The 19,277-nt window shown below is 33.4% G+C and overlaps 1 protein-coding gene across 1 annotated transcript in view; it reads right to left on the reverse strand.

Moving 5' to 3' along the window:
- Positions 1 to 19,277, reverse strand: part of LOC143634426 (uncharacterized) — a 248,188-nt gene that overhangs the window by 204,242 nt on the left and 24,669 nt on the right. The window lies entirely within an intron of this gene.

Consider the following 19,277-nt stretch of genomic DNA (forward strand, 5'->3'; position numbering starts at 1 on the left):
AGTTATGGGGTTCTTAATTAGTTAAAGTAAACCATAGCAATAGTCGAAACTATAACTTATAGCTTCAAGACGAACAAGTTTTATCCTTGCAGCATTTTGTCCCACCGTTTAATTGAACAACATGCATCGAGTTTATGTTGAATTAATACCATGATATAACGAAGAAGCGGATAGCATTGGTGAAGTTTATACATTCCTGTTGAATGGTCAACAGTGTGGAGAGAGAAGTTCATTTAAAAATATAGATTACTCGCCTGGAAACAGTAAACTATACGTGATGTTTATACCTTACTGGTGAATGCTTTGTATAACATTCAATTCATTAACACATGTACCAAACCTATGGGTGATGTTGATACCGAGTCTTTTAATGGAGTATAATTTCTAAAATATGGCTCTTGTAACTACGAACACGTTTATAGAATTACTTTTTATATAATGTGAAATGCAGCCATCAACAGCCATATAATCATAAAGTTAAGTGGTACTGGAAATTTTTTTGTTTGTAAAATTCATGGGTCATTTTTCGTGTTCGGTCTCACATTTGACCACTTGTATGAATATTTTCAGTTAAAAAGTTTGTTGGTCAGCTTGACCTATTCATTATTTTCTTGCTAAATGACCAAGTTATATATCCAGGGCCAGTAGCAGACTTAAATGTTAAAGAAAGAAAAATTTTGAAGATTGAAATTTTATCCAATAGAAATATGATATGTAACTGTATCGATAATTCAAACAGATTCTTTTTTTTTTCTTCTGTATATATAGTCGACTTTGTATGAATCTCTTTGTCACTTCTACATCATCCTTCTTACTTTCCATACGTAGTCGGTTTATATAAATAACTATCCAACTTTGCCAAAATTGGGCCTAGGAAATCTAAAAAGTTGGTCTGCAGGCTATCAGTATCGTCGTTGGTTAAAAATGAAGACTTTGTGGTTAGCATCAAGGAGCAACATCACAAGCAGTAGAAACTAGAAAGAACATCAAGCAAATGTAAGTGAATCTTAACTTATTTAGGAAAGAATATGTATGCATAATATATATATTTTAATGATTTTTAACTTTATGTGATGTTGGAAGTTTTAAGTAAAGTGTGTGAATGAAGTCTCAATTAAAACCCAGGTCCGCGTGAGGAAAATTTTGAATTCGTTTGAGATTCGAATTCGTTAGAGATTCATTTCATAAACTGAAATTGTTGGTCAATTTTATTAATAATCATTATGATGATAATGATTATTTTCGGTTTCAACTCTACACTAATGACCATTATTATAATAATAATAATAATCATTATGATAATGGTTATTAATTTCGGTTTTGTAATGCACTAATGGCCATTATTTGATATTTAATGGTCATTATCATTATTGATTATGATTCTATGGTTATATAAACGGACCATCTCTTGAGTTGAAAAACAACCCGAAAATACACCAACATACACACTTCATCTTCTTCCTCTTTGTTACAACAACATTGTTACGGTTTTCGTTTCGGGCAAGTGATCAAGTCCGGCAGTACTAAGCTTCTGCTTCGAACCGGAGTACCCTGAGAACAGACCGCGAATCTGTTTAAGGGAATTGTGTCAAACACAAGCCCGGTTCACCGTTTCTTGATTATTTCTTTTCTTATTTTTGGATTCTTTAATACAAGATTTCCAACATGTGAATCTTAAAGACTTTGTTAAATTCATATAGTGTGTGATGTACTTACAAGTTATAACTAGTGTGACCAGGGGCGGAACCAATGGAGGGTCATGAGGGTGGTCCATTGACCATCCGATCACAACAGTTTGTTATACTTATATATATATATATATAAGTTGGTATTTATAATAAAAACAAGAGGTGGGCCCCCTTAGTTGTACTCAAATGAGAAAATAGCCTTCTGATGACCCTCTAACTAAAACGAACTAGTTTCGTGACATAGTGTGACATATGTTTGTGTAATTGCTTGGAGTCACATGTATTGTAACCTGTTTTGTGTAAATGATAGTTAAAAGTAGTCACAAATGGCCTTTATTTGTGCTAATGGTAGTTAAAAGTAGTGTTACTTGTCTGTGTGTTGGGAGTCATAGGCGGTGTGACGCATATGCGTTGATGATGAAATCCTAAGTTGTGTGACCCAATAATCTTATAACATGATCATAGATATACTAAAGATGGTTTAATGGTAAAAGCTTGATTGATTGTTGATAATGCCATGGATGTTATTATGTTAATTATATCAGAAGATCCTATTGGAATAATCGTGAGCGTGTTTAACGTGACAAAATGGAAACCAAAACTTATAGTGGGCGACCCTGGGGTATTCTGTGCCTTTTTTGTGCGAGTTGATTTGATTATTGTTTTTTATGGCTTGGGTTTTCTGCAGTCAACATTCACTTAAATTTCGCTAGCTAATAGCACGCGTGTCTTATATTTTCAGGATATGAAAAACGAAGGTCATATACCCATATGTGATCAATAAGTTAAGAAACGAGGATACAACGCACTCTTTTGTAAAGGATGGCTCTTTTGTACATGCTTGGACATGCCAGCATATAGTTATTAGGTCTGTACATATTATGCAAAAGAATAAGTTGGATTGTCTGTTGTAATCATATAATAACTTTTTATACTTAAACTCAACATGATTTTGATTTATTAATTTTATATGAAAAGTTGGACCTAAATTCCGCATTAAACTTTTATAATTTGAGTCTTCTGAAAATTGATGTCACAAGTTGTTATCACAACCAACTAGTGGTTTTGGGGAATCAAGCCTGGAAGTAAATGCCTGAACTTAAACCTTAGTGCTCTTGATATTGGGCGGATGTTAATTCGATCCTGGTCCAACGTTTAATCATGGAACCAAAGGTATAAGGTTATTCCCTAATTATGCATGTTGTGAAAGTGTATATAATTCTGTGAGTTAATTATAAGTATAACTAATGGCCGGGGCTGACATTTTGTGAACCAAAATTCATTGTTCAAGATGTAGATGTTACGTGGTACCGGTACTAATAAAAATATGCGTGTGGTGTGTACAATAAGATTTTTGTCAGTTAATAATAATTTACACAAATGATCATGCAAGTATATGCAACCAAAAGTTCAAAATAGAGAGTTAGTTACATAATGGTACCTTTGTTTATAGATGGTATCTAGTCATTCTACCCAAACATAATAGAGAAACTAACAAAAGTTGTCTCAGATCATGAACTTGTTACAAAATCGAGACCACAAATTTGTTACTTTTAAACATTAGTGCACAAATGAGTTATTTGAGCCAAATCACAGGGCTATCTGTGTAAGTAATTCTAGTATTTGTTGCTTTGGTTTTTCTATTTGTAAGTTTAAAATGATCAAAATGTCACTATTAGGGATTACCTCGGTACCGATACCGAAAATACCAATACCCAAAAATTGCCAAAAATGAGCATCAGTACCGAAACAAAAAAAAAGTGGGTAAAATGCAGGTATTGTGTATTGATCCTGAAACCTTAAAAAGTGGGTACTGAATTGTACCGAAGTACCCATGGGTACTTCGGCACCGATACCCGGTACATTTGCTCATAACTACATAGACGACGCAGTCTTTGAGGCATGGCAGGGTAGTCGACGGCCATAGGCCCGACACCCCGCTAGGCCCGAAATTTTTTTATTCAAAAAGAACTATATGTATTTTTATTAAAAACATGTGTATAATCAATGTTTCAACACAATTACATAACAACTAGCTTGGTCTAATGGTGAAGGGGTATGATATCTAACCAAAAGGTTGTGGGTGTCTAGTTTTATTTGAGAGAATTTTTAAGTTTATTTTTATACAAAAGTTTTTTACACAACTTAAATCATAATCAAATAAGCCCATTTATAATTAAATTGTTTAAACCCAACAAAATGTTTCTTTTACTTAAGGCAAAAAAAAAAAGTTCGCCTTTGGCCCAGAAAAAATTTCATCTTTTCGGAGCCGGCCCTATACATAGAACTAACTAAAATTAAGACTTAGGTATCATCTTTGAAAGCAAAGAATTGGAGACTAAATTTGTATATATATATAAGTTTAGTGACCAAGTTCATAAACATATATATACAAACCATAGGGTCTATCCTTGCGATTTTCTTCGAATTCATGACAAATGGTCTTTGCAGTTTTGCTGAGAATTACACAATATAACGTTGTGAGTAAAATACTAAAATCATTTAACTAAGAGAGTAAGTATACAAGTAAATATATAAAACGCACATAAATCAGTTAGTTATCTATATATCTAGCTAGTCTATTAAGCAAACATGATAAACTGAATTTAGGGAAATCGTTAAATAAAAGAAACTAGATTGATTTACTTTCAACTGGCTCTTTGAAATATCCCGATTCACACGGGATTCAAATTCAAGCTTATATCCCAATAAACCTGCATTCTTGATTTTTAAAAACAAGATTGCCTCATCATTTTATGTAACATCATAAACTAGGTTATTAACCCGTGTACTACACAAATGAAAATATAAAAAATAGTCAATTATGCATACATATACATCTATATTTGAAGAAATGTAACGAATTATTTTACATAAATATGTCAAACTGAAAAAAATGACAATTGATGAAAAGTTATGTCATGAATCGTGCAATGCAGCCTAACCATAAACATGATCAGTTCAAGTGTTCAAAAAATCATTAATGTATCAAACATGAAGCAGGGTAAACAAAGTAAACATTGAACCGATGTCTCAACATAAATAAAAGAATTGACCAACCATCATTTTTATGTTTTGTTATGACCACTCAATAAACTAAAATAATAAGAATAAACAAAGCAAACATTCTTTACATGTTAAAATTTGCAAAGTAATTATTTAGATTTGGTTACATGTATGATTTACCAAATCGTTACTAAAAGTTACCTGAGCATCATATATTAAAATACAATACTTAATTAAATAAAAAAAACAGTTTGTACTCAGCAACCCATACCGCAATCTATAAGAATAAACAAAGCAAACATACATTCTTTATATGTCAAAAATTGCAAAGTAATTATTTAGAGAAGAAAAATAAATGTAAATGGATGGTACTCACTAACTACTTATCTTTAAAAAAATGATATACAAACAAATGGAATAACTGTTTTAAGGAAATGACAAAACCTAATTAAATATAATTAATACAAAATAAGTATTTGATTTTGATAAATAAGTAAAACATATTAATTTTTTAAAAAAAGTGTTTGAAACAATTATGTGTTAATAATTATGAAAAGGTAAAACGTCTTTTAAAAAAAAAACATTTATAAAAAAGGGATTATGTCACGACTCATAAAATAGTAACCAAGTTTCAAAAGTGTTATAATTAGGTCACTCATACAATATTTTTTTCAAGTCGGATCACTAAACCTTTAAATCGAACGTCATTGGTTTTTTTGTGCGTCAAGAAAGCAATGGAGGAGAAGATGTGAGGGTTGAGATTTGCAATATATGTACTTATATTTTAAAAATTAATTAAAACATTAATTATATTATAAATCAAAAATAAAATTCACGTCACCACTCCACATCAATAATAATACTAAAAAAGATAAAAGGATTTACTCATTGACACCAAAACATAACATGCTAGAAAAACAAGTTAAAACCTTTAATATAATAAAATATGAACGTTAAGGGATTTTTAATAGAACACTTTTTAAACTTAAGTGACTTAATTAGAACATTTTTAAACTATGTTACTATTTTATAAAGTTACTCATTTTTTTCAGTTGTTTAGTAAACATCACATTGCTTATAAAACCATAGAAAAAACAAAACTCAATATTAACGATTAATTTTGGGTTTTGTATCATGAGGTGATGATTTCATTTTAACATTTAAGAACATGAACATGATGATAATCCTAAACAAAACAATATGAAAATGAAGTTTACTAACATGTATAAAAAACATATTAATAGTTTCAAATGATTTAAAAAACCTTAAATTCAAACGGATTTTCATATTCACGTATATAAAAAGTCTAAGTTTTAGTAAAAGAAAATATTATATAATTAAAGTTTCATTTAAGATAAAATTATTGGTCAAAAGGAAATGAAAAAACATTTCTTATCAAAATTTTAAAAATTATAATATCATATAAATGTAAAATGAACCAAATGTATTTAAATAATGAGCTCGGTTAGAGTCATCTAAATTCACTAACCAGGTCAGGCTTGATATTTAAAGCTCAAGTCTAGAGCTCGTTTAGGCCCATTTCAATACTGAAATTTTAAATTATCAATTTAAGACATGGGTATGGTATTACGGAAAATTACTCTCGTAGCCTGTTGGTTAAACATATAGCTCAAATATGCATTTGTGCACATACGGGTTGATGGGAACATATTTGCACATATTCACCAACAAATAGACCCATACATGTTCAAGAATCCAATAAATAAATAAAGAGAAAATTCCTAAAATGACCTAAAATAAGAGAGAGAGAGAGAAAAAATGATCTAAAATGAATCCAAATTCTCAAAATAACCCTAGAATTTGTAATGGGGCGACACATTGGTAGTATAACCGACGAGATTTTTCAACCAATGAAAACTTGGCACTTGTAAAGTTTCTGACATTTCCGACCATATTTTTAAAATATTGGGGTTTTCGTCCATATTTCTACTTTAAATCATTTGGTAAAAAACAGTCTCCCCAAACGGGTTTTTTATATTTCTTATCTGGTCCGTTCAAATTAATTTTTTCTTGAAGAAATAGCTTTTTGAATTTCGTCTTTCAAAACGCATTTTGATTGAATTTGTTCCAAGGAGATCATATTGTTTTGGTGGATAATGTATGCTTGTTCTTATAAGCAAAGTTTAAAGTCTCGCCGGGAATTTTCACCGGCGTTAAATCATCGCCGGAATAATTACCCATCGGATTATCCAACCACACAATACCCCTCATTTTTAAACCCTTATTCCACCATAACTTTGAAGTGTTGAGAAGCTTGAGAGTGTAGATTAAGTAGGTTGCAGAAACGAAGATGATGAGATGCAGAGTAAATTCTCTGGTTTGAGAAAATGGGTTGTTGCGGGTTGAGTCTCATTTGAACCCATTTGAGTTTGTCTGAATTTGGTTGGATTAGTTTCATTGTGGGTGTGGATTGAGGTCACATGTATGATGAGATCTGATTTAAATCAAGAAAATTAAATTGGGGATTTAGGGCAGAAGCATGCAATGGTGCCAGCTTGCAAACACCCATGAACTAAAGGTGAACATATATCACTGTCATAGTATCATCATCTATCATCTATATTTGTATGTATATATGTGTGTACGTGTGTATTGTATGTGCCTCCGTAGAAGTTCACACCGAAAAAGGGTTAAAATTTAATATGAACTTCTTGGAACAAATTCATTTAAAATGTATCTTGATAGAAGTAATTTAAAAAACTCTTTTTTTAATAAAAATAGAATTTGTACGAACAAGGTAAGAAACATAAAAAAACCGTCTGAAAAGACTGTTTTTTACAAAAAGATTTAAAGAAAAATTTGTACGACAATCCTAACATTTTCAAAAATATCGTCTGGTATGTCAGCCTTTTGCCACGTGTCACCTTTTGATAGGTCCAGCTATCTCGTCGATTATATTTCTAAGGTGTCTCCTCAGTACAAATTAGTTGGATCATTTTGAGAATGTTGAAAGTTTTTGGATTATTTTTTTCTCTCTCTCTTCATTTGAATTATTTAGGGAATTTTCCCATAAATAAATGTTAGTTTATCTTTCCCATCGATATGAAATATTAACTAATATTAGAAATAATGTAATTTATCTTGGGAGAGCTCACCAAGAAGAATATGCCAACACAACCTTCTAACGACAACAACCGAATAACTGCTACTGCAGACGGATCACACGAGAAGAGGTGCATACTGCATTTAGAAGGATGGGAAGGGCTAAGGCGGTTAGCCTGACAACATACCCTTTGAGGTGTGGAAGTGTCTGGGAGAGGAAGGAGTTATGTGGTTAACTTCTCTGTTCAATATTATCCTCAAATCTGGTAAGATGCCAGACCAGTGGAGGAGCAACGTTGTAATACCTAACTATAAGAACAAAGGAGACGCCCAATATTGTGATAACTACCAAGGAATCAAACTACTAAGCCATACTATGAAGCTATAGGAAAGAGTGATTGATGTTAGACTTAGACGGGAAACTCAGGTTACAGTGAACCAATTTGGCTTCATGCCGGGGCGTTCCACCACAGAGGCAATACACCTTATAAGAAGATTGATGGAAAAGTATAGGGAAAAGAAGCGTGACCTGCATATGGTCTTTATTGACCTAGAAAAGGCATACGACAGTGTGCCACGATAGGTGCTTTGAGAGTGCTTGGAGGGTAGAGGAATACCGAGGACATATAAAGAGATAATTATGAATATGTATACCAGGAGTGCAACAAGTGTCCGTGCGCCCGTGGGGGATACTGATTTCAACCTCGTAGAGGTAGGTCTTCACAAGAGTCAGCGTTGGGTCCGTTTCTTTTTGCAGTAGTCTTGGATGAGTTGTCAAAGTCGATTCAGGGGACGCTTCCGTGGTGCATGATGTTCGCAGACGATATTGTCTTACTTGCTGAGAGAAAACAAGATCTAAACATGAGGCTAGAGGAGTGACGAACAACCTTAAAGACAAAAGGTGTAATACTCGAAATTTTCTTAAACAATAAAATAATAATTGTCGAGTACGAAAATAATTAAAAGTGTTAGCGTCTTGTTAAACTGGTAGAACGTTAATGGTAAACAATCTAATGTTTTCATATATATATATATATATTATTTTAATATATAACTTAGTAACAGTAGTTATGAGTTCAGGGGTTAGTTAAAACAAATAATAAAGTAAAAGGTTTGTTGTGTAAATATGGAAATAAACTAAGGACCATAGTTGATGTTTCTTAAAAACCAAATTTGAGACATGCACATCATCTAGTCATCTACGTATCCGGAACTAATTATTATTTCTATTGAGTTATCCTAATCTCAAAGTTAATCGATTAAACCGAAACTTGTGGTCTTCATTATTGTTCCTTTAAATATCATACATTGAACCTTTTTCTTTCAAAACCCTAAATCACCGTTTCTCTCTGCTCATTCACCCACCCACCGTCCCCGTTCAAAGACCCATACCACAACCCTCACCGCCGCCAGCCACAACCACTACATCCGCCGCGTAACGTCACTGTTTCTAACCACCTGATGTCTTGTTCCGCTTTTCAGCCGCCAACACGCATCTGTGTTCTCTTTTGTACTTATACATTCGATGTTACTCGGCAAGTGAGGTAATAGTTCCGATCCTCCGCTTCTTGTTTGAATAGGTTTTAACGTGCTCCAGTATGGCGTGTTCCGGCGACTAACACATCTAATAAATATGGGATTTTCGTTTACAAAGAAAATGGTCACACAAATAACTTATAGTTCTGTTTGCCTGACTTGCTTTGGTCATGCGCGTTCATATAATTATTATAATCTTATCCCATGTATTAATACTCATGCTAGTTGTTTCTTCAATGGTCAAACAACCAGTAAAATAATTTGTTAAACTAATTGTTATGTGGGCCACCTTCTTATTCTAAACAGAATATGATTATCTCAAGATGCTAACATAAATTAGATGAAATATAACTTATATATGAGTATGCTATATTTAATATGTAATTAAATTTAAAATATGAAAGTAAATTAATCAAGGTTCGTGGGTAACAAATCTGTTTTGCTTAAAATGGCCATAGGCCAACTACATAATCTTGGGTAAAAGATATTAGTTATGTTTGAGCGTTTTTTTAAAACGACTAGCGGAAAGAGTTGTGTTAAAGTTGCCGGGATCATCAGTCAACAAGTAAATTGGACAGCGTAACATAGCACAAAGTAAATACTTGCTTCCTAAACGACTACTAAGGTACGAATTCTGGTTTCTGTCACTCATAGTATAAATTATATTCTGTTACTTCGTAGTACGGTTTCCGTTTTCGTTTACTTACAGTATTGACTCTATTCTGTTATTTTGTAGTACGGATTTTTGTTACGCGTCAGTTATATTTTGAGTTCAGTTATTTTAATATAATATATTTTAGTTATATGTTTTTAGTTTTAGTACTCTGTTACCCGAGCATTTTCTGACTTGTCGTTGGGGCGTCAACGACATGGCACTTGTCGTGATGGTGCGCAATTAAAGTTCACGGCGTCTCTAACTAGTACTTGTGAAGTATTAGGGTCACTTAGGGGCGTATGGATCGATCCTAGTTCTATTCTGACTTCTGATTTCTGGGGGATGGAACAACGCGTGTACGCCACACGTGCCATCTCATTGGTGCATAGATTAGCTAACTGTGTACCCCTCTGTTTCTGTTTCTGGCTCTGGATGTTTCTGTTATACTTCTGATATGTTTTAATATATATATATATATATACCTCTGATTATGTTCCGATCGTGTATCAGATTTTGGTAAGCATCTGTTTCTGTTTTGGTGTCGGTTATGAGTTTATATTCGAATCGGTTTTAGTGTCAGCTTAGTTTCAGTTTCAGTTCAATATATGTTTTGTTTACGTTTGTTCGTCTTTACACATACTATTGTTCTTTCCGTTACTGGACAATTTTTGGCTCAGCCGTATTTTCTTTGTTGTGTTTTCTTATTTGTTTACAGGTAATATGGGACTCGGGAAAGTTAGTGATGAGAGAGACTAATGAAGTTCAAGCTTATAAAAGTTAATTCATTTTGTTTTAATAATATGACTTAGGTTGCTTTGATTTTATTTTTTTTGGATTGTGGCGTTGATTTGATATCTGTAATAGTGATACGTCAGCCTGTTCCAGGTTGGGGCGTTACAAAAGGTTTAAGGATTAGTCGCTCTAAGAAAGAGTACCTACACTGTGATTTTGGTGGGGTAAATGACAATGAAGATGCACAGATCACCATTGAAGGGCAGGTGCTTCCGCGGGTAACGAAGTTCAAGTATCTAGGATAATTTGTTTAGAGCGATGGGGAATTAGACAATGATGTGACCCATCGAGTTCAGGTAGGATGGTGTAGATGGAAAGCAGCCACATGTATATTGTGCGACAAGAGTTTCCCAACTAAACTAAAGGGAAAATTTTATAGGGTCGCAGTTAGACCTGCAATGCTATATGGAACAGATTGTTGGGCCATCAAGAAGGCACAAGTGCGGAAGATTGAGGTAGCAGAAATGAGAATGCTACGCTAGATGTGTGGGAACACAAGGTTAGACCGAATAACAAACGTTGTGTTTCGGGAAATATTATGGGTAGCGAATATATCGGACAAGATAAGAGAGTGGAGATTGTGATGGTTTGGACATGTGAAGAGAAGACAGACGACGAATCCTGTTAGATCCGTAGCATTACTATAGAGGGGGGAGGGGTAGAGGACGACCTAACTTGACTTGGGATGAGAGGATTAGGAATGATCTGATAGACCTAAACTTCTCAGAGGACATGGTTGAGAATATGAATTCTTGGAGAAGTAGAACTAAAGTTAAGAATTTTTAGGGAGAAATGAATACTTTAGGGCGTCTATTTACCTTATTATGGTCACACACAATAATGGTGTTTTCTTTCCATATATATAGTATTATTATTATTATTATTATTATTATTATTTTTTTACTGTTGAACTTTGATTTCCTTATATTGCCCCACATATATATATTCTAGAGCTGAGGGTCTCTCTGAAAGCCATCTCTTTATCCCTTTGGATAGAGGTACGATGTGCCTACATCCCACCCTCTTCAGACCCTACTTATAGCTTTGCTATTGGTGGGACTTCACTGGATATGATTGATTGATTAGAAATAATGTATTTTGATCAAACTTATGTGCATAGAGTGGATGACGGTGAATTTTGTGATTTGCAATTAACACAATATTTTAGCCTAAATTGATATAATAGAAACTAATCAAGGTTTCCATGGAATAAGTTGTCTTGCAACTAACACAGCTTCACTTTTTAAGAGTCAATTTGTTTGACTTTAATTTCAAAAATGAGAATAAATTACTTAAATCGGAATAAATTGGAATCTAATAGATTTTTAATCAAACTTGGTGTTTGGAGAAATGTCTGATGAATATACTCTTTGAGGTGAAAAAGATCAAATTTTAAGAAACACAAATCAACTGCATACAATTGATTAATATTCCCGCCATCTTAAATGTTATTATATTTGCTCACTCTGTCTTTAGAACCAAAAATGTAAAATAGCTGTAACAACCCCATTTTTAAGGCATGAATTTTTTATTGTGTTTTTCTCCATTCATTCATATGTTAGCTTAGTGATATTCAATTTTCTTATGTCATTGTCTAGTTAGATATATAATCTATGAAACTATCGTTTTGGGATCTGATACAATCTAGCCATACATAATGGTCTCGGCCCAACTATAGATCACGGACCTGATCCGATCTACTAGACCCACGGAAATTTAATTTATGTACAAAAATCACTTCTCATGTGTAAACGCACCAACATAGACGCACATAACGAGTACACACATAGACGCATACACTCACACACGACGCATACACTCACACACGATACATTTGGTTTCCTGGCCCCAGAGGCTGTGAAATTTTTGAGTAGGGTTCAGCGCGTCGTACACGGAACCTCTTCAGCTTCTAGGTCCCAAAACTTCGTTTTTAGCAGGATTGGCTTTGCTATTCAAAAGGGGGTTGCGGCGCAGCTTGTTGCCCGTTTTCCTGCCACTCTATTGTAATCGTTTTATAGTAAATTATAATGAAATGAAAAATTATTCATCTAAAAAAAATCCAGAATTAATAATTATAACACAAAATTATCTAATAACCTTAAATATATCTACGTTCACACACATGCATAGTACTTAATGTCCATATAACTTCACATTCTCATCTTAAATATTATATAAACTGATTATAAAATTTCCTAATTCTATAACTAGTAAACCTTATAATCAAACCCTAAAACTTGATAGTTACAAAAATATCTCCCTCTCTATTCGTCCCTCTCAAACCCTCCTGATACTATCTTGTTCCAGCTATTGAAGCCCCAAAATCTACTCCCAACAGCCTCTTATTCAGTACCAAGAAGAACCACAACAAGATCATCAATCTGCTAAGTTTCAGTAATCAAGAACAATATTTATTCATGTGAGTTCACCCCTATTAACCTTGATTCTATTTCTTAAATATGCAGTCACACCAAACCAGCCTTTAATCATCCTAGGAACCTCCTAGCATTCTGTTTTGTTGCTGATGGAAATCATGAAGGATACATGCATAAATCATTGATTGAATGTTACAACCATCCTCGACTTACAGCAGCCCTGATTGAACCTATCAAGATCGTTCCTTCATCATGTACGGTTAGATAAGACAATCCCTAGTCACATATTTCAAGTTTTCTTGAATACGTCTTTGAATTCGGTTTTGATCTTTCACCAACTGATTCCACAGAAGATAGTAATATAGTCCAGCTCCACACAAAGTCCTTAGTTTAATTCCAATAAGGCAAACACGAAAACCCCCTCTAATTCATATGGGTTCGCATATGAAGCCCTGGTTCTCACAAACCTTTTATCCACATTAATAGTCCAACATGGACCGCCAATTTCACATGTCACTTGCACATATTTGAAGTGCCTAAGAGTCATGTGTTCCAGCCCTACCAAAAGGTACACAAACTCTAACCTGTAAACATTCATTAAGTTCGTTTATTTTGAGTTTTACACATCATATAGGCACATATGTTATCTGAAGCAAACTAAACATAATAAATACTTGAATTCCATTGAACATAACCATACTAACCTGTCTAGGAATGATCCCTTGTATTAATACCCATTTTACCCATTTAGATACGTTAACCCAATAGACACAAATTCATTTATTCGAAACCAATATTTTAACAAAGAAAATTACAAAACAAGATTTCCACATAATGTTTGAGTCCAAATAAAGGACTTAGCAAGAAAGGTCACTTAAGAATGTCTCTCATGTTGGATGGACGAGTTTAAAACTCGTAAAGTCCCTAATGTTTGGTAAAATAGTTTAAAGTATCAAAAGTTTGTAACGGTTTTCAGAAACTTAAACTTAGTGTTTATAAACTAAGGAAATCTATAAACTTATAAGTCTGTAACAATTTGTAACAGTTTTCAGAAACTTAAACTTAGTGTTTATAAAATTAAAATTAATATGTGCAGGTTTTTTTCTTTTACAAAAACTGGTATTGAAATAGCCACCAAAGCTCACAAAAATACTAAGCAAGAAAATAAAACCAATAATTAAAAACAACTTCGGCAATGTAATACACCAAGTATAACACGACAAAATACATCTAGAAGTATTATCTAATATCCTCTAAATGCCCTTAAATCACTTAAAATAGCTAAAAGACCAAAAGTTATAACAACACTTATTATACTAATTGTATGAAAATGTGTTTTAGAATTTTAAAAGTAAGACTTAATTATTCTATAGAACTTTATATTCTGGAACACTCATATTATGGTTTATGCCATATAAACTATAACTGAACCTTAAATATTGTTTTGAATAACTAACCTAACTACACTAAGTAGAAAACCAGAACCTTCTTAATTTTACAACCTTTAGCGCGGCAAGACATCATTTATCTAATTGTTATATAGTACTATAAACTAAGTCTAAAACACATGATAGCAAAGCTTTCTATAGAAAATTTTATTTTTTTAAAAACTTTTGGATATATCGATCAGAACCTATGTGACTTTACTAGTATATGATATTACTAAGTATTGTAAGTAAATTTCATAACTAAAGACACTAAAATCAATAACATAAGAAAACACATAACCTTAACCTACTTAGGTCACGAGCATATATGATATGAGACGTATTACTTTTAGTGACTTGTTATATTGATTTAGGAATACCTATCATTTTGAGCCTTATCAGCATAGCATACGAGTTTTCTTTAATACATTTTCTTTTTATACATACATCCAAGTGAGTTCATGCACTACTATATATGTTTTTAAAATTATTGGTGTATTATTAATCAAGACCAATTTAGCTGTCATAAATAATCCCGGCTTTGTAGCACAATCATTAACTCCACTAAGAGCGACGGGATATATGGGTAGTACCATATGGGGAAGACCTCCGCACACAGTGAGCATATATCATGGACAATCTCCCACTGAATGATATAATGATTATCTTGTGACATATATCGGCGTAGTTTTGTATCTTATGTTGGCGGACATAAGTAAATTTGAGTCATAACAATAAGGGGTATGGGTAAGGGGGTTTATATATTTTAGATGTTCACAAGTCGTGGACGCATGTTTGATTGTGAACTTGCTTAATGTGCACCATACTATTTAGATCATTTTTATATATATGTTTTTACAAATTAAACTCAAGAACTCACCAACTTTTCAGTTGACCCAGTTATTTTTAAGCATGTGTTCAGGTACTTTTTATCCAGATATGGAGATTTAGAGTCTTAGACAAGAGCTCGATTGGAGATAGAAGATCCTTTTAGAAGACTTATGTCGAACCGTAGAGCTTAACCCGAAAAAGCCATGATGGATAGTAGAGATTTTTCACCTAATTAGACAGTAGTTGTATTTGACTTTTGATTGTTACCTTGACCTAGCGCCTTAATATACATTTGATTACCTTAATTCCGTTGTGTTTTGATTGATATTCGGTCGTCACGTACAACAGTTGGGGTGTGACAATAGCATAACAGTTATTGAGAAATGATGCGCGACACATAGGACCCATGATTATTCATTCCATAACCCTCCAAACTTGATATTATCTTTGGATATAATTTATTTAAACAAAAAATCATTTAAACAAAAGAATCAAAATGTACTGGTTTATCAACCGGATAAATGTTTTATCGAATCCCTCAAACCCTTATCCTCCCCCATAAATCCCCTCTATCTCAACCATTTTCACTTGCTCATCTTCACCTTCTTCTCCCTAATTGTTTGAACTTGCAAATTATTCTAGCTAGCTTTGCTTAAGTTTGACTTTAAAAGTCAACGGAACCGAATCTTGCATTTCAATCCGTTTAGGGTATATGTTTTTAATATTTTCAGTTGTTCTAAGTTATTTTATGTTAGGAAAAGCATGTTTATCTTTATTTAAGACTTGTGGACAATCAAACACACATTTATGCATTTTAGGATCGTTTGGGTCATTTTAGGGAAATTTACTCGCTTAACTTTCTTGTTTGAGTTTAGATCTGGAAGTTTTTACTTTATTTTAGTTCTATTGTTTTGGACATGTGGTAACCGTCCTTGGTCTTATACCGAGTCAAAGACCAAACCAAAATCTAACACACGTTTAAACACTTTAATTAACTTTTGAACAACCATGTTGCATGAAACACCCTAGAACATTTGTCCGTACGCATTCGTACCTCATACACCAATGAGATAGTAATATTCCTCCTTTGTTGCCACTATAATGGCTTCATATTTCTAACAAACTTCTCTTTCTTAAAAATTATTTTATTGTATTTCAACAAATTTACCACCTTCTTCCTATTGCTCACTCGATCTCACAGCTGGTAAAATTTTTCTCTCTCTCTATTGTATATGTTCATTTCGAATGCATTAATAACTGTCACACCCTAACCGACGGCAGATTATACGTCGGGGCATAAACGATGATGGTTCATAGCACATGACACTAATTAAAGTTATAATATTTATCCATCACATTAAAACATGTCACACATTACAAGTAACTTCATGGTAATAACATAACATAAAGATAACACTATTTATTGTTTTATTAGCCTAGGTCCATAGTGGTACTATGTTTTGACATCAAAGCAAACATCAACTTGTGTACTTGCATCATGTATAAAATAAGACGATTAACTATATGAATAGTTAGTTAGCAAACATAGATAGAGACACACATATATAAACGGTTCCGAAATGACACGCTATTCCGTCTCATCCTTTCGCCCCAGATGGTAGGAATAAGATAAAGGAGGAGGTCTTTTTTTACTTCAACCGAGGAAGACTCGCACCCGCGTCTTTGTTTAAATCACTGGCAGTTCGGGCAGGCCCGTAGGACTGGAATTCTGAAAAGAAGGAATGTCTGGCTTTTCCTATTTTAGTGCAGGTTCTTGCTCGGTATAAATCACTTCACTTTGAGTGGGCTTGGCCCGCACCTTGACAAGGTTGTTGCCCTTCCTTCCACCCTTAGAGAGAGCCAGAGTTAGGCCTTTGTATGACAGATTTCTTGATAGTAGGATCAATGATCTTTAGTTTCATTCAGGATCGACATGCCCCAGGTTTGCAGCGAAGGTCTGTCTGCAAAAGATCCCGGCATTGGTCGATTCGGAATCGACTGGATTGGATAAAGGGTTGTTTCGTCGATAGCATTATCTGATGTGGGATGCGTAGTAGCTGTTGTCACGGTAGGGGTCCCTAAGGCGGGAATTGTCCTAAAGTAGCCATAACGTTGATTGCTCTCCTTGTTCTATTTTATGGGCAAATTATCTTAACGAAAGCTTTCTTTTTGGCCCTCGTGTGAGGGTTCATAACTTGTGTATATCCGCTGTTAAATGACTTCACTTAATAGGGTCCTAAGGGCAGTCTCTTTGAGAAGGGACGAATTATCCTTGTTCTATTGTACGGGCGAATTATCCGTTGTTAAATTGACTTCACTTAATAGACTGAAAACTCAATTCAACATGTCAAATGCTTATCTAAGCTCGTATGATTGAATAACACATATTATTGAATAACATGTGAGATCAAACCTTGCTGACTTGTGTCCATAACCCGAAGGTGCTAAGAGTCAGTTTCGATCGTCCAAATGCCAAACCCGGTCAAATTCAGATGGGCGTCACCCAAATAGATCTATCAACATTACCGATGGCTTGTAAGAATAACAAAATCATGATTGTTTAATACGGTACATGATACACCCAAAGTGTTTAAAAGAAAAAAAAGGGTATTATTACTCACTTGGATATGAGAGCGATAATGACAAAGCCTAAAATCGAGTTGGATGATTGACACGTGAAAACTACAACGGTTTATCCTAATTTGAATACCATAAGTATGAATATTCAAACGAATATGTTAAACTTATAGTTTCTAAGTTCATCATAGTCTCGGGGACTTTGTTTATATTTAAAGGTATAAATGAGTTAAATATAATAAAATATAATATTGAGTTATGTCTTAAAATACTTATACAAATGTATTAATAAGATATGCACATATATTTATAAAAATATGTATGTATATATATGTGTGTGTGTGCGCATACATTATTAATATGTATATGTATGCAAGTATTTATGTATGTGTAAAAGTATGAAACTATGTTTTTATCAAAAATAGATATGATTTATAAATTCACTATAATAAATGATAATTAATAAAATGTTTAAGAGTTTCTTAAGACTTTGTAAAAAGCATGTTTGTGAACAATTATTTATATTAACCAAAAATCATAAGAATATGAATATATAATTGTTGTGACATTTTAAAGAACATATCCAAAATAACAAAACTATGTCTATAATTGCTTATGAAAATTCTATAAAGTTTATTATATGAATTTAATACCCATTTATATATTAAAACAAGAATTTAAAGTATGTTAGCTGATTGATAAATTCAAACAACTTATTGTATGCATGTTAAAACTAAAAGAATCTTGATTGTTGGTTAATATGAATAGCAAAGTTTATAAAATATCAATTTGATTATCAATTTTGTAAATCCCCAATTAGCTATGAATCTTAGATAAAGAAGAAGATAGAATTAGGATAATCTAACCATAAAGATGATAATCCTTCTTCCTAATTGAGTAGAGACCTTCGAAGCCTTCTAATCATCTCCAAAATTCTTGATTATAAGTGCAAAGTGTGTGTGTGTGTGTGTTTGAGTGGAATTCCCGTCTAAGTAATGAAACAAATCCCTTTATTTATAGGCTAAGCTGGTAGTCTGATACACCCCCGTGTTACACCAAACATGGCTCTGTGTTTCATGTGTTAGGACCACATTTTGTCTTATCTATGCCAACTAGACAGGGGGGCGTGTTAAGGGAAGCACAACCCCGTGTTTCATGTGTGAGGACCACATTTTGTTTTATCTATGCCAACTAGACAAGGGGCGTGTTAAGGGAAGCACAGTCCCGTGTTTCATGTGTGAGGACCACATTTTTGTCTTATTAATGACAGCTGGACATGGGGCGTGTTAAGGGAAGCACGGCCCCGTGTTTTATGTGTGAGGACCGC

This window comes from Bidens hawaiensis, unplaced genomic scaffold (assembly GCF_021521415.1).
Source record: "Bidens hawaiensis isolate Kalapana, Puna unplaced genomic scaffold, B.hawaiensis_p1.1 tig00007049_1, whole genome shotgun sequence".
Lineage (NCBI taxonomy): Eukaryota > Viridiplantae > Streptophyta > Magnoliopsida > Asterales > Asteraceae > Bidens > Bidens hawaiensis.